This window comes from Peromyscus californicus, unplaced genomic scaffold (assembly GCF_007827085.1).
Source record: "Peromyscus californicus insignis strain IS unplaced genomic scaffold, ASM782708v3 Scaffold_11__1_contigs__length_118956290, whole genome shotgun sequence".
NCBI lineage: Eukaryota > Metazoa > Chordata > Mammalia > Rodentia > Cricetidae > Peromyscus > Peromyscus californicus.
Genome location: NW_026294402.1, coordinates 50379744 through 50392083, shown reverse-complemented (window position 1 = coordinate 50392083; position 12340 = coordinate 50379744). Strand labels below are relative to the sequence as shown.

General features: G+C 44.2%; 1 long non-coding RNA gene across 1 annotated transcript; it reads left to right on the top strand.

Annotated features, from left to right (window-relative positions):
- Window positions 1–8441: 8441 nt before the first annotated feature.
- LOC128104221 (uncharacterized) lies at window positions 8442–11306 on the top strand. Its single transcript, XR_008215918.1, has 3 exons — window positions 8442–9175; window positions 10415–10522; window positions 11018–11306. It is a non-coding gene; the product is annotated as an uncharacterized LOC128104221 (long non-coding RNA).
- The last annotated feature ends 1034 nt before the right edge of the window (window positions 11307–12340 follow it).

Genomic DNA, 12340 nt, shown 5'->3' with positions numbered 1-12340 from the left:
GTCCTCTCCAATTACTGGTTAGGAGGTCCTTCCATTTGACTAGAGACTTGGGTGTAACCTTTGTGGAGAAGTGCCTGAGAAAGGGGCTCATATTATCCTCATAAATATTCATATGGTCAAGTATAAACAGAGCATGATTTAAAATATGATGTGGAGAAGAATATTTAAGATCTCCACTTTGTAATTTGGATATTTGGGTTTTTAAGGCATGGTGAGCCCTCTCAAAGATAGCCTGACCTTGAGGATTATAAGGAATGCCTGTGGAGTGGGAGATACGAAAGGTCGAGCAGCAGTTCTTAAAGGCCTTTGAAGTATATGCAGGGCCATTGTCTGTTTTTAAGCCTCTAGGCATTCCTAGTATTGAAAAGCAGTAAAACAAATGTTGTATTACATCTTTTAATGCTTCTCCAGATCAGGCCGTAGCATAGATGACATGAGAATAGGTGTCCATGCACATGTGGACAAATGCCAGTTTTCCAAAGGAAGGAATATGGGTTACATCCATTTGCCATAAATCATAAGGTCGTAGGCCTTGTGGATTAGCCCCTATTGGGAGTTAAGGACAAACTTTGTAGTAGTAGGACAAATATTACAATTGTGCACAATGGATCTGGCAGCTTTGCAGGGAATTTGAAATTGAAAGCGGAGCACTGTGGCGTTTTGGTGGTGTAAGACATGGCTTTTCTGAGCTGCTTCCGTGGAGTAGGCTATCACCCCTGTTAAAGAGTCAGCTATATGACTCCCTTCATGAATGGGACCTGGAATCATCATATGTGCACAAACACGACCAACAAAGAAAGGATGAGTCCTAGACTGAATTAATTCCTGCAATTTTGAAAGCAAGTTTAAAATTGAAGAGTGATTAGAAGGGAAGGGGCAGTCTCTATATGTGGGAATAGTCTGACTGTATATTGGGAACCTGTATATAAATTAAAGCTTCTGTCCCTGAGTCTCCCAAAGGCAGTGATTACTGCTATCAATTCCACTTTCTGAGCAGGGGTTTCCTGTGTAAGGGAAGACTCTGTAGAACCATCAATAATTAGTGCAGCTCGGCCTGAAGCAGAGCCATCAGTGAATACCAACACTGCTGGAGGAGGCGATGGATCTGATTTAGTTCTATATGGAAAAATTACAGGATGCAAGCCAATGAATTTTAATAGATAATGGCCAGGCAGTTCACTGAAAAGGTGCCAGTGTACCCTATTAGAGCTACCTGCCCATCTACAGACTCACAGCTGTATAAGGGAGGATTATCATGTGGACATCCTGTCCAAACAGTTCTTTACTCAGCTTCCTTCCCTTAGTCAATAGAAAGGCAACTAGAGAAGTGTAAGCTGTTACAACTTTTTGTGAGTCACAGGTAAATGTAACCATTCTAAAGGCCCCTCTTGCCACAAGCAGGCAGTGGGCATATAAACAGTAGGTAAAATAATTAGACTCTATGGTTTATTGTAATCTATACAAAGGAGTCTTTTAGAGTTGAATCCTATTTCTATCAGAGCCAAGGAGGTTTTAGCTTCAGGTGTTAACTTTCGTAGTGATCTTAGGTTAGAGTCACCATGAAGGATGTCATATAAGGGTTTAAATACCATCATGGGCAGATCCAAATAACTATGTACCCAAGGAAATATCCCCAAGCAATTTTTGAAAATCATTTAACATTTTTAAGCAGTCCATTCATAATTGAAAAGGTTGTGGAGAGACAAAGTCCGTGTGAATGACATGTCCCAAATGTGAGAAAAGAGGTTGAATTTGGATTTTTTTCAGGGGCCACTTGGAGCCCATATAAAGTCAATTGTTGGACCAGAAATTTTAACGCCTCCTGCAAACATGCTGTATCAGTATGAGAAATTAATATATTATCCATATAATGAACAAGATAAACATCAGAATACATTTTATGAACTTGCAAAAGCGCTGTATCCACAAACTTTTGACACAAGGTTGGGCTAGTTTTGCTTCCTTGGGGTTTCCATGGATACCTCTGATAAGGTCTGTGAAAATTTGGAGAAGGCAGGCTAAAGGCAAAACACTGACAATCTTCAGGATGGAGAGGTATGCTAAAGAAACAATCTTGTAAATCTACAATGATTATATTTTGATTTTTAGGGATGACCATAGGGGATGGCAGGCCAGGCTGTAAGGTCCCCATTGGCTCCATGATTTCATTTAATTTTCTAAGATCTTGTAACAGCCACCATTTGCCTGATTTTTTCTTAATAACAAATATGGGGGTGTTCCACGGGCTGGTGGACGGTTCTAAATGCCCCTTTACAAGCTGCTCCTTAATTTGACAGGTAGCAGTGTCAATATTCTCAATACTTAAGGGCCACTGTTCAACCCAGATTGGGGTGTTGGACCTCCACTTTATGGGGTTGGCACTTAGGGGAACAGTGGCCTCTACAGTAAATTTTGATATCCTATCCCATGTCTGCCATTCTTTATTTCTGGAATAATAGGCTCAATTCTACCTTGGGCCTGTTTACCCAGGCCCTTTTCAGGGTTATAACTCATTTGTAGCATTTGAGCTGAAATTATTTCATTAGCAGAGATTAATAACACACCCATCTGTTGTAATATGTCTCTTCCCCAAAACGTGACAGGTATGGAGGGAATGACATATGGACAGAATGTGCCAAATTTTCTCCATCTGACCGTCTTAATATTCCTGAGCTTCTGGCAACATTATTGGCTTGACCTCGGCCTGCTAAAGATGAAGAAGTAACAGCTGTTTCCCAGGTATTTGGCCAATCTTTTCCAGAAATGCAAGAAATGTCTGCACCTGTGTCTAAAAGACCAGTTATCTTTTCCCCTTGTACCTTAAGAGTTTTTGTTGGTCTGGAATTTTTAATTTCCTGAATCCAGAAGGCCATATCACTAGAACCAAGGCCAGCAGCTCCTCTAGGCGCTGCAGAGGCTGAGCTTCCCGTGGCCTGATATGGGAACAGCAGTATTTGCACTATGATCTGAATTGTTTTTGTAGGGGGGGGTTGTACAATAATCTTAATTTCTCCGGTGAAGTCAGGGTCAGTCACTCCTGGAACAATTTTTTTTTTTTTTTTTAAAAGACGTATTTATTTATTATGTATCCTTTGCTCTGCCTGCATGTGTCCCTGCAGGCCAGAAGAGGGCGCCAGATCTCATTATAGATGGTTGTGAGCCACCATGTGGTTGCTGGGAATTGAACTCAGTACCTCAGGAAGAACAACCAGTGCTCTTAACCACTGAGCCATCTCTCCAGCCCCCATGGAACAATTTTTATACCCTGTACAGCTGAGTAGCTACGTCCTATTACTAACCCCAGCGTCCCTTCTGGGGGAGGTCCATACAGTCCGGTATTAGTGCATATTCCTGGGGAGTCATGAGTTAATATTGTGAAGGTGGTGGAGTGCAGGTCGAGTCCTGCTCCCGAGGGTGGCTCTTTGTAATTGTTCGATTGACCTTCGTTCAAGAAAGGGTTGTTTATCACTCCCATTATTTTCTGGGGCCAGGGCTGCCCCATCACCCTGTTTTCCTGATGGGGGGGGTGGTCCTGCTGTAGTTTGGAGTTAATAGCATCATCTAGTGGTGTCCCATTCTGATGGAATCGGGACTTACAGTGCTTTTTCCAATGATAGCCTTTTTGGATTACCCAGAGTCTGGGAAAGATGCTACGTCCGGCATGGGATATCTGAGGGAAAAAAAAAAATCTGCGTACACTATGCTCTTATGTCCGTTAACTTTATTTCTCTAAGATGAAATCCTGTCTGCATAGCTTCAGTTCCGTCCTGACACTCAGTTCCTCATTGTCCTCTCATTTACTGCCCCCTCATAGTCCTGCTAACAACTAAGCTCTCACGCTTCCGGCCTCATCTTCGTCCTCTGTTTCTTCACCCTCCATCTCTACTTGCTCTCTACTCCTGGCTCTGATGAACTCTACAAGAGTTCTGCCTTACCATCTCCAAAACCTCTGTGTTCTTCCCTTCTCCCTGGTCATGCCATTCTGTCTGCCTCTACAGAAAATGCCTGCAAGCTCAGAGTGTGACCAGCACAAGGGAAGAGGAGGGAGCTGCTCCATTTATGGTCAAGGGAAGGTGGCCTTTGCCTTTTCTAGACAGCAAGGTGACCCTTGTGATTCCCTCCTTGTCACTGGATTTTATGTTTGAATCAAACCGAGCATGTACACTATAGGTATTGGCGTGTTTACTTGGGAAGCGAATGATGTGTAATTTTGCCCAGGACATAAAACCTCCTCATATAAAGTGCCGGTGCTAGGTCCATACTGTATGTTAGTCAGTTTTTATCCTCCTGAACAAATGAGTCTGTTTTGACTAAACCTTGTGTGATTTTTCACTCAAAAGTTGACTGGTACATTAGCAGTAACATTTTGTGTGTGTGTGTGTAAATACCCTTGTCCTCTTTAGGGAATTCTTTTCTTCTTTTTCCATTTTAAGCAGAAGATTTTAATCTCTCTATATGGGGCAGAGTCAACTTTCACAGTGACACAAGGGTTGTCTGACACTTTGGTACAGAAGGATTTGGTCCAAAAATATCCACTGGCTTAGGATATAAAAAGGCACATGAAATTGATGTCAAACACCCTGGAGTGCAGTTGGGCAAAAGGTAAACAGGGCATGGTTTCAGAGATGGGAAATGTGTGGGCTTGAGTTCTGGTCGGCAGACATAGTTGGTCTTGGGTGGACCCTGAGGTGCAGAGGGCAGTTCAAACCTCCAGGCTGGATAGCAGCTGCTGTGGGCGGCCACACTCTGGCCAGATGTACAGTTCGCCACTCTGGCAGCACAACTGGATCTCCTTCTGGGTCCCCTCTTCCGATTCACCATCGTGGATGATTACTCTACTGATGTAGCATTCAAATCTACCCTGATGGTAACAGGGGCAACCTCAGTTGTCTAATGTGTCCTATTATGGCCCTGGAGACTTTTCCCCCATTTTCCTCTCCCTGACCATGGCTACCACAGAACAAGAGCTTGTGTAGGTGATAAGGACTGGGAAGAACACCTTCCTCCTCGGGTTCTAGTAGTGCTCAGTAAGGATGCTCTCTGGTGTCTGTGACGTCTTTATCCCCATCAGCTTAAGCCCACTTCTCAAACCATTGTATAACAGTCCCAACTAGCTTCTACTGCACCCTAGTAATAAAGCAGCCAGGGCCCACTACTATGCCATGAAGTCACTCTGGTCTGGGGTGTACCACTATTCTGGATATTTCTAAGGTTAAAAAATTTAAGCTGGGCGGTGGTGGCGCACGCCTTTAATCCCAGCACTTGGGAGGCAGAGGCAGGCGGATCTCTTTGAGTTCGAGGCCAGCCTGGACTACAAGAGTGAGTTCCAGGAAAGGCGCAAAGCTACACAGAGAAACCCTGTCTCGAAAAACCAAAAAAAAAAAAAAAATTTAAATTGTATTCCCCAAAAGTCAAGATAGTCAGTGGTTAATATGTCCCACATGGGACATTGTGGTAGTGAGCCCTTTACAGTGAGGAGCTTAGAGTAGACGTTCTGGGCAGGGAAGCAACTCTGAGTAGTGATTCATTTCACCAGAGCGGGTTGTTTCAGAGCCATATTTCATTGTAGCTTTGAGAAACTCATTAGTAAGCCAAAGTTACAGAGTTACACAATCTGGAAGGATAGAGAAAAGTGTGAAGTACACTTCTTGTTGTCACATGTCACAGATCTTTGGGACCACATCACACAGCAGAGTAATAGAGAATGTCGTTTTGAGCAGTCTTACCAACTGGTTCATCATTGCTGAAATCTTCAGAATGGGCTGTAGAGCTGGCTCAGGTGTTAAGAGCAGTGAATGATCTGGCATAGGAAACGGGTTCCATTTCTAGCACCCATGTGGTGCCTTACACATATCTGTTGCTGCAGTTCTGGAGGATAATGCCCGCTTCTTCTATCCATAGCCACTGCACACAACGTGGTGTAATTGCATACTTGTAGGAAAAACATTTATATGGGTAAAATACCAAAAATGAGACTTTAAAAATAATAAACCATTAGCGGAAGCAAAGGTATGTGTGACCAGAATTTAACATGAGGTTGGCCAAGACTATTTGCTCTGCATTGCAGATCCAGTCTGAAAGAGAAGATCCTGTAGGTGTTATGGGAAAACTTCCTTAGGGCACAATTGCTTTTCGATAAGAATGGTGTGCATACTGGTTGTCTTTTGTCAGGTGCACTGCTGTTCTTTGAATACCTGGGTGGCAATGAAGACAGCCAGTGTAGTCCACAAACAAAGCAGCAATTGCTACCCAAGCTCAGGTCTCAGTAAACCCTGCATTCACCTCTATCAGGTTCCCCTATCAGCTTTCCCAGTCTACTAACCCAATCTTCATGCAAAGAAGTCAGAATTCACACTGTACCTACTACATTCAGTTGTTCCAACCTAGGCCAGTCAGGTATGGTAGATTTCTCAGCTTACCCCAACCACTTAGGATCCAAGCAAGAAACCAGGTTGTGTCTGTAATCACTGGAGCAAATAGGTTTAAACATGAGGTATCAGTCTCTACCTAATGTCTTACCAGGACATTAGTCCCTATGGAAGTATTCTAACTTTCAAGAAAAAACCCAGAACAGTACAACTTGCAGAGAACACAAACTCTGCTGTTGCTGCCACACACATCATACATGCAAAGCAGCATCCAAAAACCAATATGCATATTTTCACAACTGTAAAGGGGCCAGAAAGTACAGGTGTGCTGAGACATGGAAGTACAGCTTGTCCCTCAAGGTGTCCTGGGTTTGATCCTCAGTGCTGTGTAAACTGGGGTATTGTGGCACCTTGCATGCCAGGGGTTAAAGGTCATCTCCAATCTTAGGCATGTCCAAGCCAGCCTAGGCTGTGACATGAGATGATGGGTGAAAGCTGCAACCTCCACCACCAAACCCAGAAAAGAGCCGGCCTGCTACTAGTCCCAGTGAAACAGTATAGGAGGAGTCATATCCAAAAGCAAGGTGGATGCATGTCAAAATTGGGTTCCATTTTAACATGGGTCAATCTAGTAAGAACTGGTGGGGTGCATCATCACTCTGAAGGCCATTTATACACACACAGGGCCACACAGTCTGCTAAGGCTTCCTGTGTACTACGGACTCCAGTCAATGCCAGGCTATCACTCAGGGTCTTTGACCACACCGTTTCAAAGACATGCTAGACTCTGTGCCTAAAAATAACTTCTAGCACAGAGGGTCAGATTCCATGTTTGCTGGCAATGTGAGCAAAGGAGGCAGATATATGGATCTGCATCCACTCACTGGATTATACAGTCACAAGTGACAGCAGTGTGACTGCATGGCATCATTTCTTAACTGCCTGATGTTTCAGGATATGTCTGCTTTGAGGCATGGTCTAAGGAGGATTTTGGTCAAGGGGAGATAACACTGTTGGTTTGTCCTGCCCCCGGATGGCCTGTGTGTGGCAGAGGTGACTGTAGTGTGGAAAATGGACTTTGGTGAGGGAGGGGTCAGCATGGAAGGCACACACTCACAGTAGCACAGCCTCTGCAGTTCTCTCAGCTGGGCCCAAGCCAGGCTACACAGATGACTCTGAGGTAATTGTCATCAGGAAAGGGGTAAGGGGACACACAGTCCATTAATGACCAGAGCACCACACCTCTTGTCCTGTAGGTTGACATTGGAGATTTGTCCAAAGTCCGTCAAATGAAGGGAGGCGGCTTTTAGTCTCTGTTACCACATGAGGACCACTTGGAATGACTTGGAGTGGAGCCACCATGTGGTCCCCTCCCAGTGTTGTCATCGTGTCGTTAGGCACGTTCACTGAGAGACAGCTGACAGAGGGAAAGTGGAACTCCCCAAGATCCCTCACACCACTGATTGTGCAGGGAGCGGCCACTTTTGTGTCATGGACGGAAGCAGGATTTACAGCCCTGTCTTAATTGTTTCCTGTCAGGTGGCTAAGTTGCAGTGACATGAAGGTAACTAAAGAAGTCCCTGAGGTGAGAAGTAGCAGGTACGGATAGAGCTTACATGCCTCCCTCCCTGGAGGTGATACTATGTGCTTCCCATGAACTGGAGACATCACGGTTGTGTAAAGGATGAAGGGAAGAGCCAGTGCGCACTGCCCAAGGCCATGCGAACCCCATCTTTGGTTCCAGCCATTGCAGTCTAGCTAAATCTTTGGCACTTAGCAGGCCCCACAGAGGACTACTGTAGAGCTTGTGCTTTTCTTTTAGGTTTTACATTCATTGGGTTTTGTTGTTGTTCTTTTCTTTGTTGTTGTTGTATTTTAGGTTTGTTGGATTTAAAAATGAGACCTCAGTAAAGAAAAAAAAAGTTAAAAAAATGAGTGCTCAGGAGAAGTGTCACCTTTGACAGAATGAGAACTGAGGAACTGCATAAATTTACCTCTATTCAAGTGTCTGTTAAAGCTATTTGCATGTGGCCACCTGGTACCATGCCCACGCCCACAGACACACTGCTCTGCCCTGTCTGCTCTTCCACCCCTATACACTGAGCCCTTCCCTACACCGACCATGGAGTGCACGTATGCCATGTACACTGGTCTCTGTGATCTTCCAGAAGCATCACTGGAGCAGAAGGGTGTACTTCAAGAAAGAATGACATCAATATCCAAACACTGAGCAGTTATGAGTCTTCATGGTTTTCTTCATAGTATTCAGCTCACTTAACTTTTTTCTGTTTTCTGTCATTCCAGTTTCGATAATAAGATAAGAAGGCTGCAGTCTTTAAGACAACATGCTATAGCCATAGCACAGCATCAAACCAAAGAACAATGCAGCAGCATCAAAGAAGGCACTCTCCAAATGGAATGATCACATGAGCCGTTCACAGTGGTAGAGGATTCAGGATACTGAATCTCACATGTAAAATGCATGATGTTTAACACTACACTTGACTGGTTGAAAGTGTGACTTTACCTAGCTCACCAGCAGAGCAACCACCTAAGACTTTTCAAAGCATTTAAATGCTCATTTAGCTTCTAACTGAACACTACGAAGCAGAGGAAAACTGAGGTTGTTCTCATAGGAGGCAGTGTGGCTTCACCGCTGCAGACAGCAGCATGTGTGTGAGTCACTCTCTCTACTGCCTTTCTTCCAGACCTTGAGGAGTTGCAGGACATTGATCCCTAGGAAGACAATAAGAACCAGGAAGATCTGGCAAGTGTGCGGAGCCTCCAGAATAAGGAAGGCGTCATCAGTAAGTACTGGCATTCCTAGACAGATTAGTGGGACACAGTGCAGGAGGAGTTGGGTGTCCCCTCCTACCAGAGAGGCAGAGGAATGGGAAAGTAAATTACATGGACTCCCTGGTTGGTGTAGAATAATGGTGAGATTCTATGACCAAAAGCCCAACAAGAAACAATTTGAGGTAGATGGGGTTTGTTCTGGATTGTGCTTCATGTTGTCCAGGCAGAGAAGACAGGGCAGTGGGCAGAGAGGGTGTGGCCAGAGGTCCAGGGAGCAGACTGGTCACTTTGCATCCAGACTCAGGAAGCAGAGGGCAAACAGAACTGGGGCTCGACTCTTGAACCTCTAGTCTTCCTGCAGTTCTCACGTCCTTCTGGGAGACCCCATCTTCTAAAGGTTCCAGACTCTTCCCTACGGCACCCCAGCTGAGTTCAGACACAGGAGGCTGTGTAACAGAGGGAGGCACTCCTCCTTCAAAACCAGAACATAAGGCTTTAACTTTGTCATGTTTTAGACTTATTAGCCTTAAAAATGAGTTATTACAAAATGTTAGTGTCATCATGCCAAGGACAGAGAACTATGGAGTCACACAAATTTCCCTGTGTTCATGTGGCTCCTAAAGCAATTTGAATGCTGGTTATGAAGTACCCCACACCTCCACACTCCTGCTTCTGAGAAGCTGCAAACTGTGACACTGTGCTGTTTAGCTGTGGGATAGTTAGAGGACCATTTTCTGTGTAAATCCCTGACTTCTGAAGCCTGTAGAAAGCGTGTGATCAGGGAGAATCTGAGCTAACATAGCCAAGGGCAGGTATCACTGCCTGAATGTCAGGTTTTGTAAAAGTCTATGTAGATTTTTGTAAAAAAAAATCCAGTGCTGGTAGGAGTGTTGATTATCAATATTCAAAATGCCCACAGTTTGTGAGTAGTAAGTCACTACTCCCACCTGCTCTGAAGCCTTAGAAATGCTGAGACAGTTTATAGTATATAGTTTATAGTAAATATAGTATGGCGGGAGTTTCTGAGGTTTGTGAGCTATACACTGTGGGACAGTGACATATTAGTATCTGGTATCATCTTACTTAATCACTGTGTATGTTCAAAATCTAATATCAGTATCTTTCACTGTTCAATAAGCTATTGTTGTATATCATAGAATTAATAGATAACTATCATTACATTTTATTTATTATTTTTTATGTATGAAGATGTTTTGCCTAAATATATTTTTGTGTAATGTGGCTTCCAGGGAACCTAGAAAAGAACATTGGATGCCCTGAGTCAGAAGTTACAGGTGATGCTGAGCCACAATGTTGTTGCTTGGTATTGAACCCTGGTCCTGTGGAACAGCTAGCAGGTGCTTTTATTTATTTATTTACTTATTTATTAATTTTTTTATGGGTAAAAGAATTTATTTAATTTATTTTTTGCTTTTTTTATTAAGAAAAAATTTGTTTATTAATTTTACATACCAATCACAGATCCCCCTCTTCCCTCCTCCCACTCCTCCAGTCTCCCCTCCTCCAATTCACCCTCCCCATTCCCTCCTACAAGAAGGTAAGGCCTCCCATGGGGAGTCAGCAGAGTCTGGTACATTCAGTAGAGGCAGGTCCAAGCCCTTCCCCCTGGTCAAGGCTGTTCTAGGTGTCCCACCATAGGTAGTGGGCTCCAAAAAGCCTGCTCATTCACTAGGGATGGATCCTGATCCTACTGCCAGGGGGCCCCTTATGCAGATCAAGCTACACAACTATCTGACTTATGCAGAGGGCCTAGTTTAGTCCCGTAGAGGCTTCACGAGTGTTGGTCTAAATTTCGTGAGTTTCCCCCTAATTTGGTTTGGTTGTCTCTGTAGGTTTCCCCATCATGATCTTGATGCCCATTGCTCATAGAATCCCTCTTCGCTCTCTTCGACTGGACTCCTGGAGCTCGTCCTGGTACTTGGCTGTGGATCTCTCTGGGAGGTGCTTTTAACTGCTGAGTCATCTTTTCAGAAATTTTCACATTTTCCCCCAATCATTCAGGCAATCAAAGCAAAGCCTGTTTGCTTACCTCTGCTTTCATTTATAACAGTTTGTTATATGTTGTTTATTTTTTTTTGAAAGAGCATACATGAGATAGAGAATCTATTTTGACATAGAGAATTGAGATAAAAGGAACGTATATCATGCAAACAATCTGAAGCCTTAAGAATTTGTAGGTCTGAAATCACAGAAATTCAATGCAAAGATGTCATTCATTGGATGAAAAGATCAGGCTTCACTGACAAGCAACAGTCGGTCAAAATGCTGAACGTTCTTTCCAGCATTGGGGAGACAGCTCAGCTAGTAATGCTCTCGCCTTGCAGGCATGAGACCCTGATTGTAGTCCTAGAAGCTCATGAGAGAAGCTGTGCACTGGGGGAGCAGTTGGAGTTTTCAATTCCCCCTTTTCAGCTCAGACTCCGTGTCCAGGCAGCCTAGCCTGCGTGTCATATTATGGGTCATTGACCACCTTTCTCAGAAAAGAGAAAATGGGGCACAGTGCCTGAGAAATGACACCAAGGTGCTCCTCTGGCCAGCACACAGGCACTTGCACCCACACATGTACCAGATGCACACTAACACACACTCTTTGCAACAGTCACATACAACTTTACTTCCTCTGCACACAGCCTTCAGGAATAAGCCTCTCAGCTTTAGTAACTCGAGTGATTTCTAGAAAGCCTCCTGAGTGTGACCTCTGTGAATGAAACCAGACCACAAGGGCAACATCTTCAGAGAGAGACACAAGAATCCTAACTCTTCAAAACAAGGAAACAAAACAGGGTCCACACAAATAATATGAGAAATAATTAAGTGATTTTTGTAGTTGATATTGATGAAACAGGAGGGAAACCATGAACCAGAGGAAAGTTCTTGAACCGTGTGGCTTCACCTGGCACAGGCAGGAATGACGGAACCAGTGTCTCTTCTTTTTGACAAATATAGCAGTTATGGCACATTGGAATCTAAGGACCCTGAAGAGCGGGGAGGAGAATGGGGTAAAGTCAAAGCATCCCTGTGGGATGCAGTGAGTGGGACCAGGAGCATCCAGGTCACACCTTGTGCTCCAGAGGCTGAGGGAGCAGAGAAGGGGTGAGACACCGGAAGTGTGTGTGCTTTGCCTTTCAGTGCATTAGGGTGAGCAGTGCTGGCTG